The sequence below is a fragment of the Crocodylus porosus genome, unplaced genomic scaffold, assembly GCF_001723895.1.
Source record: "Crocodylus porosus isolate Cpor-Errol unplaced genomic scaffold, CroPor_comp1, whole genome shotgun sequence".
In the NCBI taxonomy this organism is placed as follows: domain Eukaryota; kingdom Metazoa; phylum Chordata; order Crocodylia; family Crocodylidae; genus Crocodylus; species Crocodylus porosus.
Window position 1 is genome coordinate 55,127,101 of NW_017728907.1, and position 13,163 is coordinate 55,140,263.

The 13,163-nt window shown below is 49.7% G+C and overlaps 1 long non-coding RNA gene across 1 annotated transcript in view; it reads left to right on the top strand.

The window, feature by feature from the left end:
• Positions 1-13,163, top strand: part of LOC109307508 — a 27,504-nt gene that overhangs the window by 10,990 nt on the left and 3,351 nt on the right. The window contains exon 2 of the long non-coding RNA XR_002100278.1: positions 9,437-9,582. This is a non-coding gene — a long non-coding RNA (uncharacterized LOC109307508). The remainder of the gene's footprint in view (positions 1-9,436; positions 9,583-13,163) is intronic.

The following is a 13,163-nucleotide window of genomic DNA, read 5'->3' on the forward strand; positions in this document are numbered from 1 at the left end:
GCCAGTCCCTACTTGCACGCAGACCCTACCGGCCAGTCCCTACTTGCACGCACTCCCTACCGGCCAGTCCCTACTTGCATGCACTCCCTACCGGCCAGTCCCTACTTGCACGCAGTCAACCTAGTTTTCTAAGCTCTAGCATTAAGCAAGGGGTTTCTACCCTACCTCAGGGTTTGACTCAGGAGGATCAATGCGATCCCACCTCCCCTGCTAGAACCAGAGCGCCCCACTCTACCCCTCCAGGGCCAGTAGGTTGTAAAAGCAAACAGCTCACCATCTGACTTCTGTCTGAGGTCTGAGCTCACGTGATATTGTGTCTGCTTCCTGATTCGGACAACAGCCTTTTTCAAACAGGAAAATAGTGAGCTAACATCTGCGGTGGATTTTCAGATGATTAATTGCTCAGGATTAAGCAGCTGGATTGGCAAATATCTCTGTGGATGTCCAGCCTCCTGACTGATGGTCACAACTGATTTGATGCCTCACCCAGCTTCACTCTTATTTCTGAAAATATTCCTGAGTCTCTCTCTCTCTCTCCTCTCATGGTTTGATCTTCCTGGCACTGTGTAGGCACCCTAGCTACTCATTTTGCCTTCAGCAGCACAGGAAATGAATATGGCAGGAGGCAAGAAAAATATTCCACTTGAAGGTTTTTTTTGGGTTTTTTTAATGCAAACTTTTTTTTTTTTTTGGTAGAACTGGGTCACTCAAGGGGTGACAGTGTAAGAGCATCATCACCTAGGTAATGTATCTTGTTGCTATGGTGACCTAAAGGCTGCATCAGTCAACAGCTTTAAAAATTTGACAGTCGAGTGAGACTGAAGATTTTAATGAGGACAGACACTTACTTGCTTGGTTTCAGTAACCGAATAGTCTAAAAATACCCTTCCATCTTAATATTTCCGGGTCTCTAGAGTGTAAATTAATTCATATAACCTAGGCACTTCCCTTGCAAATTTTGACACCCTGGAATATTTTGTCGAAGCTGAATGCAACACCGCTGTTGAAATGGCAGTGGTGCTGGACAGTTTTTCCTTTGGATATGGCTGTTCTCAGTGGCCAAGAGATCCTTGAGGTCATAACTTATTTCTTTCCTTCATAGGGGAAACAGTCAATGTTCACTTTTCCCATCCTTTTTAGCCCGGGACTATCTGAGCACATAGGAACTTGCCCAAAGATCTCCACTGGCTCCATGCCTACTGGATCGCTCCAAACCACTAGAATATTTGCAGCCACTAAAGGGAAGTACTTTGATATTGTGTGACTTCAGCTGTTGCCCGTCCTCTTTTCCATTGCCCCGTGGCGCTATTTATATTTTACAGTAGCCTTAAGAGGCCCCTATTTAAAATCAGTGCTCTCGGGCGCTAGATGCGGGTGCGAACAGCTCCCACCCCCCAAAAGTGACTGATCTAAATAGACCGTACAAAAAGCATAGGGGAAGAAGCGTTGCCTGACCTCCCGTTTTGCAAAAGGGGATCTGAGGCGCAGAGAAATGCAATGGTTGCCCCATGGTCATGCACAGGAGTGCAATGTGGATCTCCCCAGGCCCGGGCCCATTCATGCCAGCATTCAAGCCCCGAGGTGAGGTTTTGGAGGGAGATGGGTATTTAATGCGAGTGGATCTAACTTGCTTACTGATGTAGGTGCAAGTGGATGGGAGAGGAGCCACTGAACAGGAAAGCATTGCCTTTTCTGCTACAGCCCTCCTGCTTCTAGCTCCTTGGGTATTCGAGTAGCTGTCCTGTGTTTGACCTCTGCACTTCCAGGGCCAACTGCTTCCGGACCCGAGCTGCAGCGTACCAATACCTTCATGGATGCGTCACTGGCTGCCCTCCTCTGGATTCAGTCCAGAGCCTTTGTCTAGGATAAAACCAACTACAGCAGAAAACAGACCTCCCTTTCTAAAGAGCAGATTAACTCCTAACACTGGGCTCTTGTCTGCGTGCGTGTGTGCAAGATGCTGCGACTGAATTACGAGCCCCTAGAAGCAGAGAGCCTCAAACAAGGCACAGAGCCGATGGAGCGCCGGGGGTTTTAATAAGCCCGCTCAGGAGAGGAGCTTTGCAAGGCCCGGCGGGCGTAGCTGGGTCTTGCTCGCGGACGGCGCGCGAAGCACCCCGGCTTCGCGGCGACGCCGGCCTTGGGGATTGCTGCCGGGCCACGAGGCGAAACTTCTGTTTCTACTTAGTGGTTTTTCAGCCAGTGCTAAAATCTGGCAGCCGCTGGCTTTGAGAGGAAGGAGCAGAGAAACAGCTCACAGCAGCCGTTCCTGGCAAGGGTGGCACTCCTTCCCCTTCCCCTTCCCGCAGACATGCCAGTTTGCTAGTGCCCCCCCCTCTTTTTTTTGCATTGCTCCCAGTCCGTGGTGGCTGGCTGCCCCAGGGGAGTTTCTGCGTTTGGGATTTGATAGGGGGTCCATACAAGCTGATGTCAGCTCTGCTCGGGGTTGTGCATGCTGTCCCTTGTGTCCCGCTGCCCTCCTTGCCCTGGTGCCTCCGTCGGGAGTCTGGGTTGATGGGGCTCAGTGTCCCTGCCACGGCAAACTGCTTGAAACTGGAGCGAGGAGCCACTTGTCTGGTTCCCCTCGGACCCTGTCGTCTTTCTTTGCTCCCTCCCACCCACTTCCCAAAAGGTTAGACCCACTTTCTTCACGGAGTCTGCTCAGGAGACAGGAGAGCCACGGGTTGCGTTCACTTTTGAGCCCCCTCTTTTGTGGGAGCGCCTCTGAAATGGGGCTCCCAAAGACAGTGGAGCTGTGTGGAAAGTGGGCTGAGACCTCCCAAACCCACTGGTCCTAGGAGGGGAAGCTCCAGTGCAAGACTGAAACATCTGGGATGCCTGCGTCCCGTTGCAGTCCGCGCCGCAGACTTGTGCTGTAGCTGCTGTGCTCTCGCGCTGGGAGTTGCTGCTCCCCGCCGTACAGGCCTTGATAGTAATGCTTCTGGCATCACTGGTGTCGGTGCTTTTTCCAGGGACTGAGCAGGCTGCCTCGGCCGGGCTGGAGACTGGCGAGCGAGCCGGTGGCAGGGCAGCTTGTTACCCAAGGCACATTGTAAAACGGTGACAATCCCTGCAGTGACACAGCTGTGCAGTGACTGTGCCGAGTGTGCATGGTGAATATTAAATTGGTCCCTCACGTGCCTGGGGCTGCTGGCCTGAAGCAGCACGTGCTAGAAATTAGAGATGGAAAAGACCCTGTAGGTTAGTCCCTCCTCTCCTCTCCTCTGCACCGACACACAGTTCTTCCCTGCAGTCTTTGTCCACCGGCTTTAAACGGTCCCCGGGCTGAGCCACGCAAGGAGGCTGCCGCGGAGCCGGCCCGTGTGTCCTTGGTCAAAGACTTCTGCTGCTTCTGATGAGACCTGCTGGTCCCCTACTGGATTGGGACATGTTGGGAGCTAGGAAGTGCTGAAAGGCAGCGGGCATATGCTATCTTTTAAGAGTCAAACCTTTCTAAAGTATGATCCCTGTAGGAGAAACCAACCCCAGTTCTCTTTTATGTGGCTAAATACATGAGGGAGAGGGCAATTTAGTAAGACAGCTGAGGGGATGTCAGGTTTCTGTCTTCATTGCATTCAAAATATACTTTATTTTTCAAACTCGATTTCCAGTACTTAGACATTTTTGCTGTAGCTCTGGATTCCTTATTGCCTGAGGGTGGGGGGAGAAAATTAAGCCCACGCTACAGGCTGGGCCTTAATTATAGGGCTGGTCTAGTTAACTGCTTGTCACTTTTTCTTTCTCTTATTGTTCATATTGAATAGTCATTTATTAGTGTCATTAGCTTTCCCTTCCTCAAGGGCAAGTAAACAAAAGGCTGTCTCTTGAAAACCAGTCCAAACCTTGGCTGAGATTTAATTCTGAAATGGTGGGAAATGTGCGTGAGTATCTGCGTTTCTCCTCGGCTCTTTCCTTTGCTCAGAAGTGACTTCACCCCTACCCACATTGCCTTGCCCGGCGGTTGCTTGCATAACTCGCCAACTACAATTTTCGGACCGTGAGGAGCGGTTTGGCGAGTGCCCTGTTGCACACCTACCGGGATCTGAGCTGGGGGGATATACGCTCGACTGGCATGGTTTGGGCAGGGATGATCCTGCCTCTTGAGCAGGGGGTTGACTCCTGCAATGCCCTGCGGTCCCTTCCAGGCCTGCTTTACCCTGGTTCCACCAGGGTCCGGTTTGCGCCCTTTCCCTTCCAGATGGTGCTGAGCACCTGCGCTCCCGGCGCCTGGCCCTTTTAAGGTGTTGGTTACCACGCTATAGATTTTCTGGCTGAACTCGCCGTCTGTCGGCAATACGGTGACCCGCGTCTGCACTCCCGGCTCCCTTGGGACGCCCCAGCCCACAGGCAGCTGGTGCTTTCCGGGGTGTGCCCTCCCAGCACAGCTGCCGTAGTGGAGTTGTGTGAGCTGGGATGCGTGTGAGAGGCATCCCTGGGGACGTCTGCTTGTAGAGCCTGTCCTAGGAGAGGGCTGGGAACGTAGGCAAGCCCTGCATATCAGGCATTTATGAAAATATTGGCCCGGACTCTGATGGGTGAATGCTGAGCTCCATCCATATTCCCCTGCTCCCCACAAACTGGCTGGGAGAGAATCTGCTTCAAAGAAGATTAAATCAAACACAGAAACAAAGCATCAAATGCCCCTTCCCTCGAGCCTCCCAAATCTACGAGGATGGGGGCATTGGCCACATGGGTACGTTTAAAGCCAGAGATGCCATTTTGCAAAATGAGAGGTGGTCTGAATTTGGGCCGCACAACCAGCTGGTTTCCTTTCCTGTTTGTACAGCACTCAGCACCGTCTGGGTCAGGGTCAAGGTCTCTATCTGCTACTGCAGCACGCATACGTTATTTTTAAATCCACCCCTAAAAGAATGAAGGTTGATGAGAAAAGGCGGTGAGGGCTAGATATGGCTCCTCCTGCCGCTCAAGCCAACCCATTTATCTAATTTGTAGGCTTCTTGGGGCAGGAACAGTGCCATAGTTATTAGTAATCCCGTTAGCCATTCCAAGTATGCTGCGGCTCTCGCCATGCTTCCTTTGGGGAAGACTGAAAGGCCTGTTGTTATGTGCCCTTGAGGCTTAAGGTCAGACTTTTTTTTATTTCCCATGTGTGATGTGGCTTTTAGGTTTCTTGCCTGAATACTCTGAGAAGGGACGCTGGATACCTGGGTAGCGGAAATGTCTATTGCTGCCAGCTCTGCTTGGCTCAGGGCTCAGGCACCTTTGCGGGTCATATTTAGGACATGGGCTAGGAGGAGTCTCTTTTTTATTTTTCTCCCAAAGAAAACAGCGCAGCGCTCCTAGTTTTTCCTGCAGTTGGGCACAGGCAAGGGCTGATCCCTCTGAAGGCGCCTTTCATGCTGGGTTATTTCCAGTTCCTTAGGATGCTCAGCAGACCGCGAACAGGCCTCTGAGTTTTTTCTGCCGCGATTTGGATCGTGCCCTTCCTGGTAGATGCTGGCCCCAGGAGGTCAGCTCTCCGAGTTGGCCTAATGCTTGCATCGTTCAAGGGCTTGGATATCAGCTGAGGACTGGTGGGCTGGATCCTCTAGTTCAAGGCTAGGCAATTACCATCCTGCCTCCTGGGTCTCCTGTAGGTCGGAGGTGCTGGAGAGGATGAAAACGTGTGAGCATAAGACCCTGATGGACAACCAGTCTCTCTAAGAGCTGAGCAGCCTGTTAAGCCCCAGTGGCACCAGAACTGCCTTTGGAGAGGCCCAGGTTTGATGCCCACCAAAAATAATGGGGCATTTCATGCGACTTTTCTTGCCTTTGAAGCAGTCCTAAATTCTGTCCAATCGTATCCCCAGACAAGGGTGAAATTCTTTGGTTTTGTTTAAAAAAAATACTTCTGAAGGGCAAATATTTTGTGTTCTGGAGTGCACGAAATACCAAGCGCTTAAATGTTTCCCGGGGGAGATTTCCCCTCCCAGTCATCTTTACGAGGTCTTTGCCCCCTTTTGTTACACAGACGGGATGCGGTAAAACTAAGAATTCGATTCTTCAGGCACGAAGAGCAAACCTTGCCAGTGAAATGCAGCTGAATGCAAATGAGTCCGGGAGTTTGGCCTTGTTCCTTGGTTACAGTTAGGAGAGAGCGTTTCTGTTTTAAAGGAAACTATTCAGTAGATCGCTCCCCTCCCCACACCCTGAACTTCTGGAAACGGTCCAGGTATAATAAAGGTGTGGCGTGCACATACAGCAGTGCTGTTTAAAGAGTTTGAACCCAGTTGCTTGCTATGGTGCAGCATTGCCAAAGATTAAGCCCTCTGTCACATGAGGTAGCGGATTTGGGGGGCACCTGAGTTTAAGTCTTTTCTCCGGGGGTGGGGAGGGGTGATACAAATATACGGGGGGGAAGCAGTGATCTGTCTGGCCCGTTAAAGAACAATACTGGCCATTTCTGACATATGACCATCAAGGTCCTACATGCCATTAGAATTTCTCATGTCCTGAAATTATCTATTTTATTCCCCCCAGCTCTGATTTTGGGAACTTTTTTAGTTGATCTGGGCAGGGGGTCTTAAAGTTGCCACTCAGTGCCACATCTGCCATGGCGCAGTTTCACATCCATGGCATGGGATGCTGGTTCTTGATCAGGATCATCTCCCAAAACCAGTTTGGGGTTAATCTGTACAGCAGACAGGGGTCCAGCAGTTCCCCTGCTATTGTTTTTTGGTTTAACTGGTATTTCTCTGATCTCTGTTTACTTTCCTTGTAATCTCCATGGCTTTAGGGAGATCGCTCAGCCAATGCTTCACTTATGATTCATACAGTGGTTTGCACATACTCCGCTTCATGTCTTTTACCACAGTTGCAGAGCAAGTTAAGACGCATGGCCTGAGGATTTCCAGATTCGCTGCAGAAATGTTTGCGATTTGCAGCCAGGCCGTGGCCAGACTGGAACGAAGATCCTCTCCCGGGTACTTTTGTGGCTGCAGAAGCTCAGTCTGGATTGCTGGCTAGGAGATCTTCAGCTTGGCTGAATAAAAACAAATGAGCTGTAGGTGATATTTTAATGCAAATCGCCACATCCCCTTGGTTTGCTTCCTGTTGCAAACGTGAATGTTTTGGGGTGTAGTTCCACTCTTGGGGGTGTTCGGGGTGCCTTTGGGACTGAGAGTAACTCTAATATCCCATGGGAGAATGATACAATCTTTTCCCTTGTGCAAGTAATGCTGTCCTGATGAGCAGGAGACCCGTAGTCTTGCCATACAACTCTCGTGTTCAGCCCTTTGTCATGATGCTATTGCTGTCGCTCTTCAGGTTGAACGACCGGCCGTTTTATAGTGGATTGTGTCGTGCTCTCAGTCCAATATCCGCTGGTCAGCAGGGCTTTCGCGGGATTTGCATCGGACGCGATCAGAAAAATAGAGCAGACGTGCCCTTGCATTAGTTTGCACAATATTTTTTTTCTTGGGGGTTGAATTTTTGGGTTGGTCAAGAGCTGCTGTAAAGAGCAGCCTGAAGGGAGGTATTTGCAGTACCAGGTGAGTCTCACTGATCCTACAAAACCCAGAAACAGCACTGGGTACCCTGGAGCACCCACTTATGGGCCGGTTGCTTTTTCACTCCTGCTGTTTGTACATATACAAAGTGACCCCCCCATATCAGTGGGAGCTCCTCCCAATGAGCCACGCACCCTCCCTAACTGCAGGGCTTTCTGGTGGGTCCTGTGCCCCGGCCGTCCGGCAGAGCGGGGTGAGGGCTGGAGGAGTCCTTTCCCTTGCACTACAGGGCAGTCTATTAAGGTGGCATCCTGGCGAAGCTGGTGCCAGGTTTGTGGGGTGGCAGGAAAAGTAACTTCCCTGCACGTCCTCCTCTCTCCGTTTGTCATCGCGTGCACAAAAAAAGTTGGTGTTTTTTCTTGTTCTCTGCCAGTGGCCCACAATTTGATCTCCTAAAGATTAAAATGCTTTAGTTTAACTAAGTCTTTGGGCTCGGTGCTGGGGTCTCAGGTGCAAATGAGCAGCCTGTGTTAGAGAAGCAGTCCGACTCTGTGCCCTAATGGTTGCTTCTGGCTTTAAGATCAATGAAAAGATGTAATCAGCTCTCAGGTTTCATTTTTGGCCACTCTCTTAGCCCTAATAAGTCTTCCTTTTGCGGGAGAGAACACCACTATTTTGTACAAAGGGAGGATTTTTTTTTTACTATTTTCTGGCTTTGTGTGAATAGTGTTTGTAGCAATGCTAGGGATGTTTGGGCCTGTGGGGGATGTGTTTGTGGGTTGTGTCTAATCAGTGCAGTTGTGAGTTGTAAAATAGGTGAAATGAAGGGACTATAGCAGGGGTGGGCAATTATTTTGGGTGGAGGGCCATTTACTGAGTCTTTGCAGGCCATCGAGGGCCACATGACAGCCATCCAGGGGCAGATAAATATTAATTTTCTAAATTTTTAAGGTCCCGCAGGCCGGATTGAATGGCCTGGAGGGCTGCATCTGGCTTGCAAGCTGCATTTTGCCCGCCCCTGGACTATAGGAAAGGTGTTGAAATAAATAATAGATTTCTGACCCTGATAGTCAGAAATCTCATTGCAAGCCATGGTGCAGGTGATATGCCTTGAATGATGCGTTCTGGGATATTTTCAGTGACACGGTAAAGAGGGCGGAAACGTGCGTTTAAAAGCAAGCTATGCAGAATGTGCCCTATGGATGGGCTGGTGGGATAATAATAGCATATGGAAATCTAGACTTGGCGTAATGCCCTGCTGTGCATGCGTTACTTATCCTATTTGGATACCCAGGTGGGCAAACTCTTTTGATCAAAGGGTCTCAGAAGTCATGCCCTGGAGCCAGCCTGTTTTCCCCCTTGTTTCACCGTGTCACTCCAGGGCTTAGCTGAAGCTTGACTATCCTCCTCCTGCTGGACCGTCTCACCTGGCGAGCCCTGATTCCTGTGGTGCGTCTGTGGGGCGGGCAGTGCACGTCACATCTGCCCGCTGTACTGCCCTTGTACGCAGAGGTACAGCTGGTGCAAATTTGTCCACGGTGAAGGACTAATTCACTGGCCTGCCGTGCTAGCTGCTGCTACCCCTCCCCAGAACAGTTTCTTTCACTTGAGATGCAGAGCTCTCAGATGATGGGTGCCATTCACAGGCCTCCTTTTTCCTTCTGTTGTTCTAGCCAAATTTGACTCCCAGTTTCCCTTGCCCGTGGACTGCAGAGAATATCAAGGCTTATCACGCGAGTCACAACTCCAGGCCTCTTGCAGCCAAGGCTAAGACACCTCTTCTTTTTGCTCTCCTTGGCATAGCCAGAGCAGAAGCCCTACTGTGGAAAGTGCATCTCTCTTTCCAGGCACAGAACTGGCAGAAGCTGTGAAGTAAGAGGGCGATGGAAAGCATCGGGAGGAGCTATGCACCTGACACAGGGGAAATGTTAAAATGGGAGTAGATTAGAAACCATCCTTGGTCACACGAACTTCTTTTTAGCTGGCAGAAGTTGAGTTGAGGTGAAAGGCCAAGGCAGGAGGCTTTCGTCTCCTGGGAACTCAATGTTCACTGCTGCGGTCACCGACTTGAAAGGCGGTGACACTTGAGCCTGCTGATACAGAGGACTTTAAAAGGCAACTCCTGAGAGCTGGGGTAAGGGTTTGCTCCGTCTGTATGCTTTGCCAGTGGGGATGCAGTCCCTCTGACACTTGGCTGCTCTTTCCCAGACCTGGTTTCTCGCTCCCCCTCCGTCGTTCTTCGCTTGGCTCTCCCCAGTGTGCTCGTGTCCTGTTCTGTCATGCACTTTTTATATCCCATGTGTCGGAGGTGAGTACAAGCGACAGACCAGTCGCACGCATCCTTCCTAGTGGAGTATGAGTATGACACTGGGGCCTCGTCTAGCCAGCTTTGCTGTGGTCTGGTGCCTCCATTCCCTCCGAAACCTCTTCAAACGCCTTACTCCTGGAAGGAGCTGCTGCTGTGTAGTCAGTTTGCTGCAATTCATTTGCATCTACGGCTGCATGTTATAAATCAGGAATGTGCTGGTTTTGTGTGTTTGGCAATACATCTTGCAGGTTAGCTTCTTTAACGGGAGAGCAGCTTCATTCTTTAAATAGAAAACCTGGTTGGACAGGCGTTCTCATCTGGCGCAGGGGAGATTATGGGAAGGTTTCCAGGTTCAGTAAAAGGTTAGCTAGGGTTTCAATAGCTGGGAGGAGTACCCAGCCTCTAAACGAACAGACCAGTTCCTGCTGGATCCAAGTTAGTCTGAAAGAGCTCTGAAGTACGAGATAATCTTGCAGGAGATTTGTAGGAAAGAGGGAATTCTGGCTGCGTGTATGAATGTGTATATATGTAGGCAAGGATTTCTTGGGGTGATATCTTAGATCACATAGCTGGTCCAATAAAAGATGTCACCCTAAGAAATCCCTGCCTCTCACATAATTCTTGAATCATCCTGTACAGCATCACTTGTATAGATGTAACTACCATATATATATAGGGGAAGGGCAAGATTTCATAGGCATTAGGGCTGGAAGGGACCTTGCAAGATGTCCAGATGCTATATAATTATAGAATGAAGGTAGTTATTTTGAAAATCCTTATGCATCAGATGCTTAGAAAGGCTTGAAAAATCACTCCTGGGCATACCTTGCTCAAAGAATATCTTTTTGCTTACGTCTAACGCTGAGCACATCCAACCCCCCGAACTCACAATACATCAGTAAATTAGCTAAAGCAGCAAACTGAATCCTACTCAAAGATCCTGGTCACCATATTGGAGCAAATGCAATTAGTGGGTGAACATAACAAGCATCAGTTCACTGATGAACCCACACGTTAGCACCCCAAATCTTTGGTGCTGGGTACCTACAGCTCAGGACCAGACTCCGTGTTTGGGTGTGAATACGCAATACGCGTGCGTTCAAGCTTTCAAGCTCAGGTCCCAAACTGCGATGCAGGAATAAGTGGCCTGATTTCTTTAGAGACACTGGGCAACTGCAGCTTGCACTGATTTCAAGTGGAGCTGCAGGTGTTCAGTATCTCTGCAAATCAGGACACTTATTCCAGGGCCTAACTTGAGGCACCTGAGTTAGAATAGCCTGACCTAGATTCTTTGCAAAAAAGCTCTTGGGTTTGGAGATATCACGTGATCAGTCTGGGTTGAGAGTCCCTGTGCTTCCTGCTTTCAGAAGGGCTAGAAAGAAAACAAGAACAGCCTTTCTCATGCTTTTTTGTGCCACTCTTGCTGCTTGGCACTGGGTGGCCTGCAAAAGTAGAGAGCGATGGATGTGAGCTTGGGAGGGGGGAGTGGGGAGTTTAGCTGGTGTCTCTCAAACCGTAGAGTTTGGTTTTGAGCATCCTTTTTTAATCCAGCCAATTCTGCCTGTCCCCTGGCGTCATCAAAAAGCGATGGATAAATATTGCAGCCACTGAGTTGATCTCCCAGTCCTCTGGCAGTGGCATCCAGCTTCCTTTTTGCTGGGCTCTGCTGCTTTGGTGTCTGCTAATAAGCCTTTGCCTGGGCAGTAAACATCACGCTGTAATTTAATCACTGGGATTCCTCTCTCCTGGCACAGCAGATAAATGCCACGTGATTGTAGATGGCTTATTTAAAATATCAGGATTGTGGGCGTTGTTGAACAGAAGCAGACCATTGGCTCAAATCCTGGGTGCTGCCTCTGGCTATAACCAATACCAACAGTATCGATTTCCCCACCGTGCACCTGGCTAGTCCAATGCTGGGTTGGGGTACTGCAGCTTAGGATACTTTAATTCTTGGTCCCGATGGGCAATCAGCCTAGCCGAGTCCCTGAAGCCAGGTACAGAAAACCAAAGACCCAACAGGGAGAGGCGCAGTGCAGAGACACGCTGCTCGTTTTCCAGCACAAGTCTTGGAGGATGATTGATTTGCCGGTTTGCAACTATGACAGAGACAGACAGCTTCTAAAAATAGCTCTCCCCTTGCATACTGCATACTGGGGATATTGGAAAACCATCAAGTGGGCTAGCAGGCTTCTGAAAGAACGCTTCTGCCAAGAGTTGAAAGGCTGAAGTCTTCATGCCCTAACATGTGTGGCCGGTGCCTTGCTGAGAGTGGTTCCCGCGCGGGTCTCTTGGGCTAACGCATGACCTGGATTCCATTTCGCTGGGCGGTGGGGTGATTTTAATATGATTTACTTGACACATGCATTGTAGTCGCTGCTAACCTGAGGTTCGTACCATTTCTGGAACGTCGTGTAACAGTAGCTATGGAAACGCAGCTCTCCTGTTAGCAAAGCAAGAGCAAAATGCTCTTCTGAGAAGCTGAGCAGAATTCGGCTGCGTTGAGCCGGGGACTGGGACATTTTCAACAGAGACGGCTTCATTTGGAGACTAAAACCATTTAACATGCTGTTAGCTGACCAAAGGGAAGAGAAGTGTTGCCATAAGGACCTGGCCGTGAGTGTTATAGATAGGGATCCTCGTTTTCTCTGATTAAAAAAAAAAATCCCCAATTTTTGGATTCAAGAAAGTAACCCCAAATCCAGTTTTCCATGATGAAAATGAAACACCACTAAAACACACACATGCATGCACGCACACACACACTCATGCACTTTTTAATCTGAAAATTGGGGATTTTTTTTTTTTAAATTAGCTAAAACCAGGATCCCTGGTTATAAACAGGAGACACTGCCAGGTCACAGAGGGCATGTCTACACATGCATTAATGCACAGTAGTTACTGTTCATTTAGTTTAGTCCTTGATTAATGAAGTACTAACTAAATGCACAGTAAGTACAGTTCCTGTGCAGTCACGTATTAGCATGCTTTTTGACCGGCATGCAAATGCGCAGCGTTAGGCTACAGGCAGTCCTCAGACTTGCAACACAATTTGTTCCTGACAACCGCATCTTAAGTTGAAACATTGCAACTTGGAACCAATTTTCTCATAAGAAGGCCTTCGACACTGTCTCTCCCCCCGTTCTCATTAAGAAACTGGGGGGGCTGTGTTGTAGACACCCACACAGTCAGATGTGTCGCCAACTGGCTGGAGGGCCGCACCCGGAGAGCGGTGGTGGATGGGTCATTTTTGACCTGGAGGGATGTGGGCCGTGGGGTCCCCCAGGGCTCGGTCCTCGGGCCCGCACTGTTCAACATCTTCATTGGTGACTTGGACGAGGGGGTAAAAAGCACCTGTGCAAATTTGCTGATGACACTAAGATGTGGGGGGATGTGGGCACACTGGA